Source organism: Stenella coeruleoalba (genome assembly GCF_951394435.1).
Source record: "Stenella coeruleoalba genome assembly, chromosome: 18".
Lineage (NCBI taxonomy): Eukaryota > Metazoa > Chordata > Mammalia > Artiodactyla > Delphinidae > Stenella > Stenella coeruleoalba.
In genome coordinates this window covers 74,266,701-74,287,664 of record NC_137164.1, presented here as the reverse complement: position 1 = coordinate 74,287,664, position 20,964 = coordinate 74,266,701, and the positions used below count along the sequence as shown (strand labels likewise).

Genomic DNA, 20,964 nt, shown 5'->3' with positions numbered 1-20,964 from the left:
CACCATCCAATCCCTTGAGAACCTGAATAGAACCAAAGGCAGAGGAAGAAGGAATTCATCCCTTATTCCTACATACCTGTTTGAGCTGAAATATCTCATCTTATCTCCTCTTGCCCTTGGACTGAGATTTACACCATCTGCTCACCTAGTTCTCACGCTTGCAGACTAAGAACGAATTACACCTCCAGCTTTCCTGGCCCTTCAATTTGCAGACGGTGTATCATGGGACTCTTCGGCCTGCAAATTGCATGAGACAATTCCTAGTAAAAAAAAATCTCCTTTTCTATCCCATTGGTTCAGTTTCTTCGGATAACCTTGACTAATATATCCCCCCCACTTTCAATAATGGCTAGAACAACCAGACAGAAGACCAACAAGGAAAGAGAGCACTTGAACATTATAGACCAATACATCCTAACAGGCATATACAGAACACTCCACCCAGCAAGAGCAGCACACACATTTTTCTCAAGTACACACAGAACATTCTCCAGAACAGATCACATATTAGAACATGTTAGACCACAAAACAAGTCTTACAAATGTAAGAAGATGGAAATCATACCAATTGTCTTTTCTGACCAAAACAGAATGAAACTAAAAAATCAATATCAGAGGAATAACTGGAATATTAACAAATATGTGGAAATTGAACAACATACACTTGAAATACCAGTGGGTCAAAGGAAACATCACAAAGGAAATTAGAAAATACCTTGAGACAAACAAAGGCAAAAACACAACATACCAAAGCTATGGGATGCATTAAGTCAGTACCAAGAGAAAAGTTTATAGCAGTAAACACCTACATTCAAAAAGAAGAAAGATCTTAAATCAACAACATAACTTTACACATCAAGGAACTAAGGTGAAAGAAAAGCACAAACTGAGCCAAAAATTAGCAGAAGGAAGGAAATAATAAAGATTAGAGCAGAAATAAATGAAATAGAGAATGGGAAAAAAAGAGGATTAATGAAACCAAGAGTTGTTTTTTGGGGACTTCTCTGGTGGCGCAGTGGTTAGAAATCCACCTGCCAATGCAGGGGACATGGGTTCAATCCCTGGTCCAGGAAGATCCCACATGCTGTGGAGCAACTAAGCCCGTGTGCCACAGCTACCCTCTAGAGCCCGCGAGCCATAACTACTGAGCCCACGTGCCACAACTACTGAAGCCCACATGCCTAGAGCCTGTGCTCCACAACAAGAGAGGCCACCACAGTGAGAAGCCCACGCGCTGCAGCGAAGAGTGGCCCCCGCTCACCGCAACTAGAGAGCAGGCCTGTGCGCAGCAACAAAGACCCAACGCAGTCAAAAATAAATAAATAAATAAAAATTTATGGAAAAAAAGAGTTGTTTTTTGAAACGATCAATAAAATTGACAAACCTTTAGCTAGACTAAGAACAAACAGAAAACTCAAATACATAAATGTGAAATGAAAGAGGAGGTCTTGCAATTAATGTCACAGAAATTAAATGGAGTATGAGAGACTACTATGAACAGTTACATGCCAATGTTGGATAACCTAGTAGAAATGAATAAATTTCTAAAATATACAACATGCCAATACTGAATCATACAGAAACAAAGCATTTGAGCAGACCTCTACCTAGTAAGGAGATTGAATTAGTAATCAAAAGCCTCCAAACAAAGAAAATCCCAGGACCAGATGGCTTCACTGGAGAATTCCACCAAACATTTAAAGAAGAATTAATGCCAATCCTTCTCAAATGCTTCCAAAAAGTTGAAGAGGAAGGAACATTTTATGAAGCCAGTGTTACCCTTATACCAAGCCAAAAACACTACAAAAAAAAGAAAACTGCAGACCAATATCCATGACAAATATTGATGTAAAAATCCTCAACAAAATACCAGCAAACTGAATTCAACAACACATTAAAAGTATAATAAACCATCGCATAAATGGGATTTACTCCTCAGATGCAAAGATGTTTCAATACATTAAAGTGAATTAATATAATAACTACATTAACAAAACAAAGGATAAAATTCACACGGTCATCTCAAATGACACAGAAAAAGCGCTTGACAAAAGTCAACAGCCATTCATGGTAAAAATGCTCAACAGACTAGGAACAGAAGGAAGTTACCTCAACATAAAAAGCCATATATGAGAAGCCCACAGCTAACATCATACTCAATGGTGAAAAAACTGAAAGTTTTTCCTCTAAGATCAGGAAGAAGGCAAGAATGTCTATTCCTATCACTTCTATCCAACATAGTACTGAAGGTCCTAGCCAGAGCAATTAGGCAAGAAAAAGAAATCAAAGCCATCCAAATTGAAAAGGAAGAAGTAAAATTATCTCTGTCACCAACAAGTTCTTATTTATTAATCATAATCAAATCCACCATAGCACTTCCTCTCATTACTTAGATTTTGCAACAATAAGCTTGTTAGAAGGCAACTCAAACTTTTTTAAGTAACCTAGACTTTCACAGAATGAAACTTTCCGCAGAAGTCTTAATATGTTAAAGTCTTCTCTACAGCAGGCTAACAGCACCTGCAGTTCACAAAGTCCTGCTTGGTGATAAGCCCTGAGCTAAGGAGATACTGACATTTTTATCTAATTTAATCCCACGTTTAACCCTACAATGCGGGTGCTTTGCTCATCCCATTTCACAGATGAGGCCTAAAAAGGGTTTTCACATGTATACATGGTCCCAGAGAAGCAGAAGTAGAACTGGAATTCCAACACATGCTTGTTCACCTCAAATTCACCCTCTCACTGACCATTTATACTACATTGTGATTTCGTGCCTCAATGCCTCCGTTACTCCCTATATTAGAAAAACTCTACTTACCATCCTTATTTGAACTGTCATGTATCTATAGCTTCAGCAAACCCCTTCCTGAGAAATCATGTATCTCAGGTCCACTCTGAAAACTGTTATTCCTTTCTACATGCTATAAAGTGAAAATAGCAACCTAAAACCATATGAAATATTTCACAGTACTCTGTTCAACTGAATTTCTTTCTTCCTTATGTCAAAGTTCTTTGGTCTTGCTTTTGCATTTAGTTTTAAATCACTGAAATAAATGTAAAGCGAATGACTTGCTGTTCCAAATTATAAAGATAAAAGGCATATTAATACACTTTTTAAAAGAAGATTTGGGAGTTCATGAAATGATTTCTACCCAGGGACTCCCAATCACATATTACTGAGCTGCTTATAATCAAGAATCTAAATTAGAAAGAAAATGAGTAAGTCTGAATAGGACTTTATCATTCATAAAGGGATTATTTAATATTTCAAATGTGTTCATTAAAAGCACACAGTGCCACAGGCTAGAGGCTTTAACCTCCCAAGCTTATTTTTAATTCCAGTAATAAAATGAAAAAGAATGCGTTCAACACTTTATTTATAGAAAAAGGGATATTCACATGCCTACTTTTTATGTATAATTCAATTCCGCTTATAAGAATTTGAACATCAAACTCACCCTTATCCATACCTACAATCATATTTTTTAACCAAAAATGCCCACAGTGATTCTTATGAGGACTTATCTGATTTAGCAACGTTACTTAATACTAGTGATGCCTATCATGGTAGTTACTCATGGATAAGTGAGAAGCATCAAAAGCTGAAGAAATAAATACACGAGCTCAACCATCTGAATAAGGTATGGGCTATGCCTTCATTTTTTCTTCTTAAAATTCAGTAAACCAACTTATCTTAATGTGTCTGGTTTTTCCTGGTATTACAATGATTTACCAAAGTCAGTTTCCATATAAATTTGACTAATTACACTTCAGGTCCCATTGTTCCTCTAGAACAGACACTGCAAAGATTTTCTGCAAAGGGCAAGATGGTAAATATTGTAGGCTACAAGGGCCATAGGGTCTCAGTAGGTCACACATCATCCTTTGTTGGCTTATTGTTTTTTGTTTATTTGTTTTTACTATCCTTTAAAACATAAACAGTGTGTCCAGCTTACAGGCTGGACACAAGCAGGACACAAGTTATATTTGGCCCTTGGGCTACAGTTTGTTGCCCCTGGCTGTGATGGTTTCCTATAAGGCACTTGTTAAAGAGGAAAAAAAAATTTTTTTTCTCTTACGGAGAAAGAACCTGGATTTTTGCTGACTGATAAGAGCACAAGGTTTAATAATTAAACTTCTATACAACTTGATCTCCCACAAGCCAGCGGTACAACTCTGAATAAATTACTCAGTCTCTCTGGGTTTTCTTTTCTGATTTATCTGTAAAATGAGCAGATGATTTTCATGGGAGGGTGAAGGAGACAGAGAGTCAGAGAGATCAATGGGATGTGGGGTGATGGGAGAGAGGAGAGCTGTAGTAAAAAGTGGGATAAAAAAAAAAAGTGGGATGAGGGTCCACGTGATCAGAGCTTGGGCGCTGTGGGAGCTGGAATCTCCAAAGGGCGTTTTTAGGCAGCTTGCCTTCTGCCACGTGCAGTGCTTATACCCATTCACATAACATCCACAAAATCTAGACACTTACACAGAGATGAATAAGGAAGTCTAAATCACAGCGCAGCTGTAAGTCAGACATTCAGCCAGAGTGGGTAGCACTAAGAGTTAGTGTTACCAAGTCCAAGTTCCTACTGCTCGCCACAGGACAGGCCAACAAATCGAGAGATGAGTTGCCGGGGCAAGGAATACCAACTTCATTCGGAAAGCCAGCCGACAGAGAAGATGGTGAACTGGTGTCCCAAAGAACCATTTTGCCTGAGATAGAATTCAGGCTTCTCTTATACTAAAAGGGGAGGGAGTAGAGTCAAACATTTCCTGATCAGTCTTTGGAGGCGATGTGTTCATTTCTTCCTGCCTGCAGCCATTCACGGGTGAGCTTGGTCAGGATGTCTCCTGCGAGCCAAACAGAGGTATCTTAGCTTAACGCTCATTACCTGGGAGACAGGGTCCCCGGAGACGGGCCAGTAGGTAGAATTTAAGCTTACAGGCAACATCCCTTTAGTAATGAACTTGTAACAGAATACAAAAGGTTCTTCCCTATTACTTTAGCACAAGATGTGCCTAAGGAGAGGTCAAAAGAGGGACATCTCCGGCGGGAATTTCTGGGGGAAGATGTTCTGGATTTGACTCCAGCTGAGCAAAGAGAGAAGCAGCGCGTTCCCAGCATGAATAAAGTCTGTGCATTAAGAAATGCTAAGTTCCACGTGGAGGATTACAGGCAGCTCGGTGCGGTCCCGGTAGGGGACGTGAGTCAGGAGAGTTGAGAGGAGGCTGGAGGGTGGGCAGGATGGAGTCATGAAGGATGATGTAGGTCGTGCGGAGGAGCACACGCACCGCAGGGTGGGTGACAGGAAATCACTGAGGTCTTTTCAGCAGGAGGTCTCAGGGCCAAACTCACATTTATGGTAAACCACCCCGGCATCTGTAAGACTGGATGTGAGGGGACAGGCTAGAGCAGGAAGATGAATTAGAAACTGATCCCTAGCCCTGGCGGGGCATGACGAAGCCCCGGCTAAAAGGTCATAAAAGGTCAGAATGGAGAAGGTTCATCTCAGCAACACTTACAAGATAGATTGCAAAGACTTGAGGACTGATGTGGGAAGCTGGGGGAGGGAAAGGGAAGAGCGAATAAATGAGGAGACTGTGGACGGTGCTTCCACCACTGGGGCTGGAAAGAAAACCCAGGAATCACAGAGGCGGGCATGGAGACAGTAAGCGAGACTGTGGACTCCAGGGTGGACACGTGAAGTCAGATGTGGCGTAGAACACCCAGGAAGGATGGGACATCCGGGTAAGGTGTCCTGCAGGCAGACCTGTGTCACAAAGAGAAGTCGGGATCGGGGCTGCAGGTCTGGAGGTCGGCCACACGCACATAGAGAATGGAGGAGAAACCTCATGCAACATGGAAAGTAGGAGAAGCAAAGGTCCAAAGGGAGAGCGTGAAGGAACCGTCATGAGGAGATGGACAAGGAAAGCAGAGCCAGGGAAGGAGACACGGAGGAACCAGGGGCAGCGAAAGGTGAGACTCGGCTGTCCAATGCTGGCCACTGCGCGGGACAGAAGCGGGGGCACAGGTTCGGCAGCATCTCCTGTATCGAAGCTGAACGGCAAAGGGTGGAGGGATGAACTCTAATGGGGTGGAGTGGTGCCGACACTCAGCCCCAGTTTCTTCCACATCCACAGAAATAAACACGTTGCAGAAATTATAAAGACCAGGCTATTTAGAAGAGTTCTTTTTAACACGATTGTCCATAAAGTATTGTAATCCTGTGTAAGACCTAAACTAAATCGGTTGATAAGATCCTGTCATCCACAGTTCATAATCTCTTCAAAAATACCAATATTTTTTTATGCACACTTTTGGCTACAACCAGATAATGTGAATCTAAACTTCCTTAAACAAATAGCCTGGTTTATTGGCAAGTCTTCCCAGTCACTATGATCAAACATGAAAGAAACCAAGTAAGAAAATCTTTGCAGATTTCTATAGAAGGCAAGGAAGAGGTGGCTCTAGCAGGTCGAGGAGACTCCGTGTGAACTCCTGAATGACCACTGTGCCGTGGCTGGCAAAGGCAGTCGGCATGGAAATGCCTCGGGGCTGGTGGGCAGAGCCCTACGTCCCACCCCAGACTCAGATTCTGCAGGTCTGAGGCTGGCTAAGGAGTCCACTCTTACAGGCACCTCTGGGGGATCCAGAGTTAGCACGTCACCCTAGTCCCTAGGGGTCCATGACCTGCCTTCCTAAGTCAAGTTACTGTGTACGCGAAAGGCCGCTCATTCTCAGGAGACATCACAACAAAACTGTTAATAAGCATTTACCACTTTACTTCCTCTAAAAATCACTGACTTTGAAAAAAGTCCACGCTTCAAGAAGGCAGCTGAGTATAAACACCCAGGTTAAATAAACTCACCCGTTCAGTATACTCTAAAGGCACTGACTGAATTCTTATTGAGGACCACATCCCAGGCCCGCGATTGGGACAGGAAGGTGAAAACAGAGCTGAGAAAGGCAAACTTACATCATAATTGCCCACCTGTAGGTGAGCTCTGGAAGAGCATCCAATTTTGCCTGGGGTCACCCTACAACGGACAAGGAACGCTATTCAGAGATCTGCAATAGGAAATGCAGAATCAATGACCACGCCCACCGCGCATCCTTCCAGGGGCAGTTGTGAGGATCCAGGGAGATCTTCCGCGGAAAAGCTTCCTACAAAACCATCAGCTGTTATTACCACGAGTATCTCAGTTTCTAAGGGAGAAGACACTTTACTTCCTATGACTGCTTCCTCACCTCCATGCATTTCAGGAGAAAACTGCCCTATTTTACCACTTGGATTTTGTGTTTATCTTTGTTTCTGGCCCACATGGGTAAACTGTGTGCCTTTTTAATCTAAATAAATAATTTTCATTTAAAGGTTTCCTATTCTTTTGACATGCTCACTCTTTGCTCTCTGGAATTCCTACAGAAGAGTGTGTTATTCCTAGTACAGAGAAAAATATAGAACAAAGGAGTGGCCAGAAGAAGGGTTGGCAGAAAGAGAAACACATGGCAAAGGAGTGAGGAGAGGAGAGGGAGATCACTGATATAAACACTTACCATCTACAAACGCCCTACCTTCCCACCTGACGGACTCTCCTGTTCGGTGGAAAGAGCAAAGCCTAGTAACCTTGCCAAGATCGAGTTCTGTGATCTTGAACAAAATGACCCAAGTCCTCTGGGCCTCCTGTTTTTCATTTGTAGTACTGGGGCTTGAGCAGGTCATCTTACAAGTTCCTTCTCACCCGGTGTTTTCTCATTCTATAAACATGAGCTGTCAATGGCCACGATTTGCCCTGATGATAAGACCCCAAAGGGGCAGATACGCTTGAGGTGCTGAGCTAACTACAGGCTCAAATTCAAAGAAACATCATACTCAAATATCCCAGTTCTATTGCAATATCTTTTGTCAGGTATGCCAATGTTTTAACAAATTTAATGATCTGCAAGTCACGTACGTACATATGCACTATAGGTGTTACGGTTTTACTCAACAGATTTCATTGCTTGATTTCTTAAGGAGGAGGAAAGGTTTCTATTTTTGTTCAATCTCCCTCAAGAACATTCATACTCTGCAGTGGGCTTATAGTCAGTGGACACTCTCCTTTATCTGCGGGAGTGCTGACTTACCCATAGATCACGTTAATGGCCCGGCCCAGTGGCTACTGGAGCTGTTATCTTCAAGCATTCTCAGACCAGAGGAAACAAATCTTTAAAGTATTAACTGCACATGCAAAACAAACTAGCTATTTCAGATTAACATATACACACTACTATCTATAAAATAGATATCCAACAAGAAGGACCTACTATATAGCACAGGGAACTATATTCAATATTTTATAATAAGCTTTAAGGGAAAAGAATCTATCTATCTATCTATCTATCTATCTATCTATATATATATAAACTGAATCACTGTGCTATACACCTGAAACTAACACAACATTGTAAACCAACTATACTTCAATTTAAAAAATACTTTAGCTATTTTAGTGTGTACTAAACAAATCATTTCACTCCCCCAATTTTCACAGGACACAGATAAGTTCAACCATACTATTATGCCCTTTAGAGAAAATCGTACTGATTAAGCTTATTTTTCCTTTAATAAATAAATATCACACTCCGAATGGTTTTTATAGCAAGTAATATATCCCTAGGGCATATCAGTACCGTCTTTAAAGCAATGGCATACATTCTCGTTTCCCAAAAGTCCGTCAACTCTAACCTCACATGCGCACACAGGTTGATCACGTGATTAAGTACATGTCGCATATGCTTGTATAATTTTAATAAACAACTTCACACAGACCAATAGACATGTCCTGGAGGACCCTTAACCCAAGGATGACAAACTACCTTCAAAGCCTTTAAACATATCCAAAGCGAAATTTAATTTATTCTGGCCGCTATGCAGTAATCCCATAAAGAGGTAGGTGGGTCTGTGGTTGCTCCCTTCCCAGTCTCAATGGCTTTGCTTTCAGGATCTCACGGACAACTTTGGAGTCTCTTGTTCTTCCTCTTGATTCTAAGGCCATCACTAGGAAATTCGTGGATGGAGTGTAGCGACTTCATAAATACCCCCCAAGAACCGAAGGCAAACATGTGCGAGACATTCTCACTTTCACCTGAGCAGAGATTCCAGACATCTCACGAGCTTCTCAAAGAAAGCCACCACTCCGGGAGGATCAGCGGTTCCCGGAGAGTTTGCACTTGGGAGGATAAAGACCGCCCTGCGCGCCTGCCTTTCTGCCCATTGACTGCTCTGGCGAATTCACAGCAGCTAAGTTTTCCTGGCCCTGCTGAGCAAAAGACAACCCCTCCTCCCCCAATGCCTAAACAATTCTTCAGAGTGGCAAACGCTGAACACCCAATTTAAATGCCCTTGGGTCATTCCCCCCAAACAGAGGTCTGAGCCACGAGTGAGTAGCTACAGCTTTTCGAGAAACGACAGAAACGCTAAGAGAACTTGATGAAAATCATCTCCATCACCTTTCGGGGGTATACCAGGGACCAATTAAACCCAGCGCTTTCACAGACCGCGTTGGTTTCCCCCAGCCAGGGAAGATGGGGCGGGAGCGTTGGGAGAAGCAGGACCCACGACCGAGAGCCCGGGGCGGGTACCGCGCCACCCGCCGACTTGGCCCCCCTGTCGCCGCCGGGCCTCTAAGACAATGGAGCTGACACTGTCCCGCGGGGGTCGCGGCCAGGGGTCAGTAGATCAGTGGAAGAGGCGACAGCCTGGGGGCCCTCTTTCACTCCCACATCTTTGTTCTCTGAAGTAGTCGCTCTTTTTTCGTCCCCGAAGAAAAAGAGAAAGAGGACGAACCCCCGCCGCCCCCCAGGAGTGGCCGTGTAGGGGACCGCGCCGCCCCTCCCATCTCCCGCGGCAACGAGAGGCTTCCAGCCCCTCTCAACTGCCAGGTCCTCGTCCTTTCCGGGGCTGGGTCCAGAGTTCAGAGGGTTTCTTCCCTCAGCCCGCGGCCACACACCGACCGCCAGCCTCCTCTCCACGCCCCCCGCTCCGCCCTGGGACTCCGGCTGGGGACCCGGCGACGCAGGTGCCAGCAGCCCGCACCCTCCTGGAGTCGCCCCGCCGACCTCCGGACCCGGAGGCCAGGCTGCCGAGCCAAGGGCCCCGCGCCGGCGACCACGCACGGCGCCTGCCGCCGCCCTTACCTGCTGGAGAAGGGTCCGCCGGAGCCGCGACCCCGCGGCTCGGCTCCTGGGCGCCCCGCGAGGGTGCGCGGTGCGCGGGTCCCCTGCGCCCGGGGCTGCGGCGCGCTCGGGGCGGGCGCGGTGCGCGCAGTCCGGCCGGCGGGGCCAGTGACCACTGCTCTCCGCCCGGTCGGCGGGGCCGGCGTAGCGGTCGGAACACGGCGTCCGCGGCCACGCTCGCCCCTCCCCGCGCGCCCGTCGGCCACGGGCTGCGCTCGGGCTCCCGGGGGCGCCGCTCCGCCCGCCGTCGCGCTGCGCGTCTCTCACGCCTCCCTCTGCGACCGCCCGGCGGCCCCTCCAGGGCGGCCGCCTCCTTCCCACGCTCTCGCGCGCTGAGGCCGCGCCTCTCTCTCCTCTCCCAGCCCCTCCGATCCTCCCCTTCGGGCTCTCCCGCCTCTCGCTTGGCTGCGAATGTAAGAATGGGGCTCACTCTGCAAACTTTTCCGTCCGGACTTTCCAAGAAGCGAGGCAGCAGGAGGGGAAGGGGGTGGCCCGGACGCGGGTCCCCTGCGCAGTGGCCCAGAGCCGCGACCTGGCGCGGGCATCCCCCTTGGGCAGTCCAATCGAAACAAAGGCCACCTCGGGGACTGTGGCAGTTGTTACCAGAGGAGATGAGTGACCCTTTTTAAAGATACAAAGGCCATAACAGTCCTTCCCCCTCTGGTATTTGAGAGCCTCTGAGATTCTCCTGAAATCTGCTCCAAAATACGAACTGCAGCGCGGGACGACGAGCACGTGCAAGGAAAAGGCTTTCTCCAGGCAGCTGCTCTCAGGTGTAGTTTCATGACAAAATAGAAAGCTTCCCTCCCCACTCCCCCAAATCTTGTTTTTGGTTGGTTCTGTAAACATGTTTCACTGCCCACATTTTGCCGTGAGCGCTATATTCTATATTCTAGGGTTAATGTGATATATGTACACAGATATATATATATGTGCATACATAGATATACAGATATATATGCATATGTACAGATGTGTATGAAAACATATGTACAGATACATAATAATACATAATAGCAGAGGGTCTTGTGTATAACACATACTCAAGAACTGTTTATTCCAATGAGACCGTAACCGTGTTCATCATTAGTTATTGGATATATTTGCATAAATCATATACATGGGTATATAAAGAATAGAAGACCTAGAGAGCTCTGCATGGAATGTAAGTTTCATTCTTAAATGACATTATCCCACTGCATGTTCAGGAAAGGACTAAATAATGATTCTGAGACACCAATTTAATTTTCACTCGTATTTCATATTTTTCTGTTATTTGAGATACAGTTTTTGAATTTCAAGATTGGATCAATGAAATGAATTCATTTATCTTGTAACTACATGAGTATCTGGAGATGCGTTCCCTGTGTAATGTGACGAGATTAGAGGCCCAAGTCAGGTTTAATTCTTATAAAAATAATTTACAAAATCATTGAATTTGTCAAAGCACTTTAACAACAGTACTAAGAATAACATAGACTAGTAAGAATGAATATGAATTGAAAGTAAGATATTTCAGCACCTAATTGTTTTCTTGTCCTTTTATGCATTGGCACCAAGAAACAGAAGTGGGCTGTGAGGACCGTTCCCTATTTCTATGTTTATTGTGTTGTATAATATGTGAAACCATTCCATTTCTCTCCATATGGTAAAATTTGTATAGTAGAAGAACCTTCCCCAGAGCTAACCTACCAAAAGTTAGCTCTGGTAACTAGCACTTACACTCTATACACATCAAATAAGAGGGGCCTATTAAAATACTAACGTGGATTCAGCATGAGCGTTTATGCTCTGTACGGCCAACACCCACCCTTACAGTTCTCAAATATAGGCTATATGTTTGTACCTATCATATATCTGTTTCTACATTAGCAGCTTATAGTTATAAGAAACTAAAAGAAAAATATGTACATAAAAACCCATAAATCGTAAACAAGATCACATTTGTATTCTAGCCATTCCCATCACATTCTACATCATGTAGTCATAACAGTGGCTTCAGATACACAACTGACTTTGTTAAGGTTTTAAAAAATGATTTTCCTAGCCAAGCATATAGGCAATATATTATTAAGAATGCCAATATTGGTTCACTTCCCAGAGGTAATTTTTCCCTTTAAAGTGAGATATAAACTCTGGTTTACCATTGGCAAGCACTGTGTTTACAGGGAAACATCCGATTCTAGAAATAGCAATTCTTTTGCTAGCACAGAAGCGGGCATTATCCAGCTTTGCAACCCCAGGAGGTACATGGTAGTGAAAGAGGATTGCCTTAGACAGAAGCCCCGACACAGCTACTTTCACATCCTAATAAGTTTTTGTCACTTTTCAGAACATAAATAATTTGCTTCATCTTATGGAAAAGTGTGTGCGGTGAATTCTTTGTATTTTATTACACTCATATAATCCACTGTGCCTCTTACATACCTTTGTCAAATGAACTGGAAACTTAAAAATGGAAATTTGCCAATTCTTAACATTTTGGGGAAACAGAGATATTCATTTCCTGTAAAACAACATGTCTAGATTAAAGTTATGTCCCTAAAAGTATGCGACAGCAAAAGGAAATTTTCATATTATTGGCAAACAGCATCATTTTTAAATCAATGCACAGTTATAATTCCTGCTTCGCCAATTTGTATGAAAGTCCAGTTTCTCTATTTATTTGCTATGAACTGTTTGTGTGCCCCCGAAATTCATCTGTTGACATCCTAACCCCCAAAGTGACGGTGTTCGGAGGAGGGGCCTTTGGGAGGTGATGAGGTCATGAGGGTGGAGCCCCCAGGAAGCTATTTGTGTTGAGGAGAAATGGGAGAGCTTCTTGCTCTCTGCTGTCTGCCACGTGAGGATAAATGAGAAGAGAGCCCTCTGCAACCCAGAAGAGGTCCGTCCCCCAGAGCCCAACCATGCCGGCACCCTGATCTTAGACTTCCAGGCTCCAGAAATGTGAGAAATAAATTTGTGTTGTAGATAAGCCTCCCAGCTATGCTAATTGGTCACAGCAACCCAAACTAAGACATTTTTCTAACAATTATTGAGGGAGGGGTATTGAAATCTCCAACTATAATTTTGAATTTTTGTAGTTTTCCTCGCAGTTCTGCCAGTTTTTGCTTCATGCATTTAGAATTTCCGTTTTCAGTGCATAATGTTTAAAATTGTTATATACTCCTGGTGAATCGATCCCTTTATCATTTTGAAATGATTTTTTTTACCTCTAGTATTCTTTGAGATGAAATCTACTTTTTCTGATATAGATATCTGATATCTCTAGCTTTATTTTTTAATTAGCGTTTGCATGGTGTCTCATTCCATCTTTTGACTTTTAAACTATTTGTGCCTTTACATTTAGAGTGTGATTCTGTGGGAAGAGGTCATGGAGAGGATGTGACCGCCAGTTGACTCTCGAGCTCCACTCGAGGAATCGGGGGCTCCCCACTCCCTCCCCTCCCCTTGGAATGTCCGCTCTGCCCACCGTTCAGGCAGTGGGAGCCGTGTTCAAGGATGCAGTCCTGAGAGCGCTGTGTGGCTGAGACCATCCTGATGGTACACGTGCCTGAACCCCGTTAAGGTCTTTCTATAAACTTTTATGATTCTGCTGGGCAAGTGCGGAGATCCGTTCATCTTGCAGCCCCCAGGACAAGCCTTGTAGGTAAGTCTCCTTGCTTATTACACCTGCCACCTACCAGCCTGGAGTGGCTGCCTCTTTCTCAGTCTCCTTGCCCTCCAGGAGGGTGTCAGTTTCAGCTTTCGCCTGGGGAACCCTTGAAGTTGGGAACCATAATTAAGGTACATTAGTTACCACGGAGACACCGATGTCATTTGTATATGCAGAGCTTATGGACAAAAAGATGAGGCTTAGAAAACTTCAGACCTTGTGTCATGGTTATTGAGACCACATATGTGGGGTGAAATCTATGTATAAATCTCTGAGTTGTTCATGAAAGTGTTTACAATTTTATAAACATACGAATGATCTGGAAACATTCTTAGTTTTAAAACATTCTTACTTTCTGAAGTATCATTGTTTTGATTTAAATATTTTTCTTCAAGTGGTAAGAACAGATTTTAATCAGTAATATACTATTACAGGAGCGAAAAGGGTTCCACTACGATTTATACAGAGGTGTGATTTAAATATATTTAACCTTTCATTTATAATTACCCATGAGTTTTACACCATCACTCCTTTCAGTTTCCAGGAGTCAGAATAGGGCAGTGGTCAGGTGGTCCTGAAAACCCCTGAAGTAAAGAAGATACTGCATTTTTCTGCTAAATTCCCTGATTAGAAAAAAAAGTTAGCATTGCTACAAAGTATAGAGTTTACATTTAAAACTATTTCAGTTACATCAAAGAGCCTGAGATGTAGCTACTTTTCACTTTATCAAACAAAAGGCAGTTTGCTTTCCTAGTGTGAGTACGAAGCGTTTTGAACTGTGACACCATTTGTGTGTTTGTCACATGAGCTCTGCAGTCTGGATGTTTCTCGTAAAGTGACTCCTTTTCCTCCAAGGGTCCTCGTTCTGTCCTACATACTCATCTCCTGGGTCTTGCTACCTTAGACTCAGTTCCATCCAGGCTTTATGACCACACAGACTCTGATTCCAGGTTCATCACTCCTTCAGTTACCCCAATCTTTTTATAGAGATAGACTTTTTACCTGCTGACCTAAAATGAAATGCATTTCCCAAACCAAGACTCTGAACCATGTTTTTATTTCTAGTAAAACTTCCTTCCCAGATCAGTGTCATTGGGTTGAAATTGACTCTGTCTCCATCTCTCCGAAATCCACTTAAGCTATAACTCTGTGGTTCATTTCTGCCCTGACATGGGTATTTTACTTATGACTGTATTGTTAATCCACACCAAACAGCATGGCTCTTTTCCACATCTCATCGGTGAAAACTTCGTATTTTTAAACATATGATTAAATGACCAGGATATGTGAATATACAACCCTATTACAATTCCAACAAGTCTTGTTGATTGTTCACGTATACTGACTTGATTATTGCAAAACACACTTTCAACCAGCTGAATCTGACAGATCTAGTGATTTACGTAGATATTATTGCGTTTCATGCTCATTAGACAAGAAAGGTAAGACATTCATCTAAATTGTTGTCATTAAAATTATTTTTAGTAACCAAACAGCTTTCAGTTTCTCTCTTGCAGTTTTTTTTAAATTACAACACTTATAAATGAGTTCAATAGGGTATATGGTTTACGACAGATAACCACCTTCTATTTAAAATTCTGTCATCTAGAGTTTAAAAGGCAAAAGCAGTTTAGATATTTATTCTTCAAGGTCTTGAGTTCTCCTGTTCCTAACCTACCTCTAACCATGATCTTAGAGTCTTCAATGATCTTAGAAGCTCATCTATGAGCACCTGTCCAACCTCTTCCTGGTCCCCCAAATACATAACAGACAGGCACTTAAACTACCGCTCCTGCTTTCTCTGGCTATGTCAGGTGTTCTAGAAACTGTCGAAGCTGAGATGGTAGGAAGGGCATGCCAGGAAAAGACTGTTCTTGCTAAGCAACACGGATGGGAAGCGAAGGCACCAGGCAGCTGAGAGGCATCCTAAGATCTGGTTCTGAAATTAAACGTCTCGGGGGCTTGGAGAAATGGGTTGGGAGGGTCATGTTTGGAAAGCAGAAGAAGGAAAGGTAAAGGGAGGCAACAAGACTGTCTCAGCAGTCTGCACACCTTTCGGATTCTGCTTCCTCCTTTTTTACGGACACTTGAAAATAAGTGAGTAGGGTCAGTGTCAGGCTGGTCTTAAGTACGATATGATCTTAAGTAAGACCATCACTCTTCTCCTACTAAAAAATGTTTACTTTCATATTAGTTGAAATTTCTTAGCAAGAAATCAATTTCTTCCAAAAGTAAACAGAAGATATTTAAAAACAAAAACGTTTAAGGGCATTGGAGCCGACAGAGGACAGGAAATTCATTTTTAATAAGTGTAAATGATGATTCAATGTCTTTTCCATGTTGGAAATCATGAGATACCCCTTGGGGCAGGTAGAGAAGAAAAGAGACCACTGAAAAGTGGAAGCAAGCTGAACAAAGGCTAGAGATTCCCACAGCCAGTTTCTCTGGTTCTAGAATTTTCCTGTTTGTTCTTAGTCAAGAGACTAGGGCAGAGAGACGTTCCTCCAGAAAGCATCTCTCATCTACAGGAGTCTTAGAAAACCACCTCCTGCCTGAGGGCTGATGCACCAGAGGCCAGCGAGACTCTTAACCAAGGTCAGGCATCTCTTAAGGGTCCTGAAAGCTTACATGTGAAAGCGACTTAGCAACTGAGGCCCCGTTTGTTTCAATGTTGAAATCTCTGTAATCAATCATTTTGCTTTGTTTCAAATCAACTGTGTAAATGCCATCACCTCTGGGCATTTTAGAAATTTCTTTTGTGCTAGAAGACATTCGCCAGAGAAAAACTGAGGCCTCATTTCAAATAAATCCCTAGAGACCAAAGTGGTTTGTTTTAGTATCAGATTTTCATGTGGTTGCTCTTTAATTCCTGTATTATTAGAAAATTGCTAAGAATAAAAGCAAACTATCATAGGTCTCTGAAACCACAATGTTCAAAACTCGAATTTTTAACAATTACATCTTGTCTTTTTATCGATACCAAGTACAATTGTGATGTCTGATAATTACTTAACTAAACATTCTCAATTTAGTTCCATCATAAAATGCATCTTAAAATCTATGTTTTATATGTATATAAATATATACATATTTATATATTTATAATTACATTTATAAATATATTTTTATTTTATACTTATAAATCTAATTTATAAATTATAAATATATATGAAACACAATTATCTCAAACATAACTTATGAACAGTATCCTGAGATATCTGTTTATTTATTTTTATTCTTCTCCTTCCAAAAGGACATCCGATAGCTTACAAGGGGAAATATTATAAAGTAGAAAGAGATGAATAGGTTTAAACTAAAGGCAAAGGCAAATAGAAGCAAAACCGTAAGAGGAGAGAAGTTATTGGTGCACAGCCCTGTGTACTGTAAAGTTTTCCGAATGGCAATGGTAATGCATAACTGATTAATAATATAGTGAGCATGAATGCCCACTAAAACTGGTCGTCACTCTTAAGTCTAAGCAGTAAAGTGAAAGTAAATATAGTCTGTGTCAACATTTGCATTTTTCACCAGATACATGTGTACTATTTGCTGTAGAGAAGGCACACTTTCTTTTCCTGTTATTTTGGTCTGGGAAAAATAACTTCCATGGGGGCATTTTATTTAGAGACACATGTAACCAGGTTATCTAAGGGGCAGTGTTTAAAAATGTTTGTAGCAGGGACTTCCCTGGTGGTCCTGTGCGCGTGCCGCAACTAGAGGTCCTGCACACCACAGCTACACATGCCGCAGTGAAGATCCCGCACGCCACGGCCAAGACCCGGCGCAGCCTAGATAAATAAATAAATAGATACTTTTTTAAAAAATGATTGTAGCAAACTTTACCCGTAGTAGCACCCAGGTTTAGAAAATCTCAAGTATTTCAAGGTAGAAGCAACAGAAATAACAATTAACATGTGTACATCCCTAGAAAGCCTACAGATCACTTTTACATATGACTGGTCTTTTAATCTTATCATTCTTGAAAAACCACGGTTATCATTACTCCCATTTTATGACTGAGGTCCCTGGGCTTCAAGCTTTTGAGCAAGGGATCTAATTGGGTGAGGGAAAGATTTAGGACTCGAATTCTCGAGTTCCATGATTCTAAATTCTAAATTGTATGGTCTTTTCATTCACCTCTCCTGAATTTGAGCCATGAAGTTATCCTTATCTTCTAAACCTATCATTTATATTTTTAATTTACATTGAAAAGTTTTTCTTCTGAATTTTGATCAGAAGTAAGTATATCTCAAGGTATTGAGAAGAATTTTATTAGCACATAATTTATCCAAGAAATTCTCTTGAGTGTGAAAAGCGAGCTGAGCGTCTCCTTTCCACCAAGGTGATTTCGAAGACTCTTCCTCAGTCATGAATGTGCACGTGAATCACCGGAGAATCTTGTGAAAATACAGAGTCTGACTCAGTCAGTGCGCGGGAGGTGACCTGCCTCTAATACCGTCACGTTTTCCATCGCGCCCTGTTGATCTCCAGGACTCCCCTACTCTCAGCTTGTGTAGCTCCTTTCCATTTACAGATTAAAGTGTCTCCTTGGGGAATTTCAACCTTCTTTAATGCGCATGCTGTGCATTACTGTTATTAATCTTAGTTTACCAATAAAACAGAATCGCTCAAGGTCAGTGGGCGCTCGCAACCATTCAGCTGGCTAGAGAGGCGATGATAAAGTCACACCAAGGGCGGGTTTCCTGATTCCAGAGCTCTTTCCAGAGTGTCACGCCCACCCTGGAGAGAGTGCTGCGACCCCTTGTCATGCACTAGGACACTGGGACACCGTATCAGCAGGTGCGGGAGGTGGCAACCCGGTGGCGTTGTGACCCAGCCTGGCTGGGAAGACTCTCCCGGCCTCTGCTCCAGAAGTCCCCTCTCATCCCCTTACAAGACAAACTTGAAAAGAACCGCTTGGTAGGTGCAGCTTTCTGGACTGTGCTCTCCGCCGGGACCCCAGGGTGAGATAGACTCCGCCCAACTGCCTGTTCTGAGCCCGCTTCCCAGGTCACGGCCAGAGTAGTAGCTGTTCTCACTGGGCTGCCCGCGTTTTCTCTCCGGAGCGTCACTCTTCCTTTAGCCTGCGTTCCTGTCCATCTCTCCCCCCACCCCCACCCCGCCGCTGCCAGTTAATGACAATCTCCACCCTCACTTATCTCTTCTATAACTTCGACTTCACCTTCTTTCCCTCTTTAAAGCTACATAAGAGGAAAATTTCCAGTAGGATCAGCAAAGTGGTCAAAAATACATTCTGAGGTGCTTATTTCTTCTTGTGGGAAAAATGCAATAGGTCAGAAGGGTTTTTTTAATATTTTTGTCCGTTAATCTTCTAAGTTTTCCCACCTATGTGATTTTTGTAGCAGATTGTCTTCATCACAGTCAGAAGAATATATTACATTTGACTGACTGACTCTCAGCAAAGTGCTGCACCCCAGGGTCCCATCCTCCCGCGGCACGGCTCGTAAATGTTGAACGATAGTAATGATGCTTACAGTACCATTTTACAGTGAGCTCAAAAGGTGCGGCTGGCAACTACCTGTAAGAGAAACACTATAAATTTCCGTGAAAAAAGCTGTAATGACAATGATATACAATGATAGCAAGGTAGTATTCCAATCCAGGATCCTCTGGTGAGGACCTAGTGATGTCCATAATAATATAATGAGCTTGCAAATGAGGCCTGTCATTGCCAAAGAACGTTTAGAAAGGAATAGTGCATTCTGCAAAACTGTCTTTTTTTCCCCAGTTAAATCAGTTTGCATAACATCCTCGCATGGAGGATACGAAAAAGAAGAGCACAATTCTCGGCCCAAAATAAACTTAACGGAATAAGTTTAGCAAGAGCAACTATATACATTTTACATGTGTACGTGTGTATGTGTGATTGTGTATACATATACATAAGATGGAATAGAGCAACGATATATATAGTTACACACATGAATGTTTTAAAATATAGGTGTTATTATTATCATCCAGGTATGGTGAGGACAATATTTCAGGAGATGACTGTTGAAAAGATAAATTGTTTTAACCTCAGGTCTCAAGAAGAGGGGGCACACCATGCCAGGAAGAGCCACAGAGGGAAGCACCTGGGTTGGTCAGAAGGCATGACCTTGATTGTGGATTCTGCAGGAAGAAATGGAGGAGGCCAGCAGCAGGTTTAGGATTGGCTGGTCTGAATAATTTCAGCATCCTCTGGGGTGTAGGGGCATCCTTACTTGTCTGCTGTCTGGCCTCGGAGTGATTAGGGCAAAGAAGGAGGTGGTGGGGTTGTAGGGTCTGGATTGGCTGATTTGCATATGACAGGGACAGCGCAGACTGCAGGGGAATCCCTGCGATCTCCAGCAATTGGCCAGCCCCGGGGGGAATAGTCCCTCGAGGGTCTTCAGGACCCCCAAATCCCAAAGCATCAAAAGGACAGTAAAAAGGCACGATCAATACAGTATATAGCAGATTAAAACATTTATGTAAAAGGTTCTATCTTTCATTGCATAGAACCACAATAAAAGATGTTAAAAATTATACAACAGAAATATAGATCAATAGAACAGGATAGAAAGCCCAGAGATAAACCCATGCACATATGGTCACCTTATCTTTGATAAAGGAGGCAAGAATATACAGTGGAGAAAAGACAGCCTCTTCAATAAGTGGTGCTGGGAAAACTGGACAGGTACATGTAAAAGTATGAAATTAGAACACTCCCTAAAACCATACACAAAAATAAACTCAAAATGGATTAAAGACCTAAATGTAAGGCCGGACACTATCAAACTCTTAGAGGAAAACATAGGCAGAACACTATGACATAAATCACAGCAAGATCCTTTTTGACCCACCGCCTAGAGAAATGGAAATAAAAACAAAAATAAACAAATGGGACCTAATGAAACTTCAAAGCTGTTGCACAGCAAAGGAAACCATAAACAAGACCAAAAGACAACCCTCAGAATGGGAGAAAATATTTGCAAATGAAGCAACTGACAAAGGATTAATCTCCAAAACTTACAAGCAGCTCATGCAGCTCAATAACAAAAAAACAAACAACCCAATCCAAAAATGGGCAGAAGACCTAAATTGACATTTC

The 20,964-nt window shown here is 42.7% G+C and overlaps 1 protein-coding gene across 4 annotated transcripts in view; it reads right to left on the bottom strand.

Moving 5' to 3' along the window:
• Positions 1–20,964, bottom strand: part of MYO16 (myosin XVI) — a 641,507-nt gene that overhangs the window by 517,803 nt on the left and 102,740 nt on the right. The window contains exon 1 of one of the 4 annotated variants that reach the window (XM_079902785.1): positions 10,178–10,680. The exons of 2 other annotated variants lie outside the window; for them this stretch is intronic. The gene's annotated coding sequence lies outside the window, so the exon portion shown is untranslated. Of the gene's footprint in view, positions 1–10,177; positions 10,681–20,964 lie in introns of those variants that run through there. One more of the 4 variants, XM_079902783.1, reaches the window with a different exon arrangement.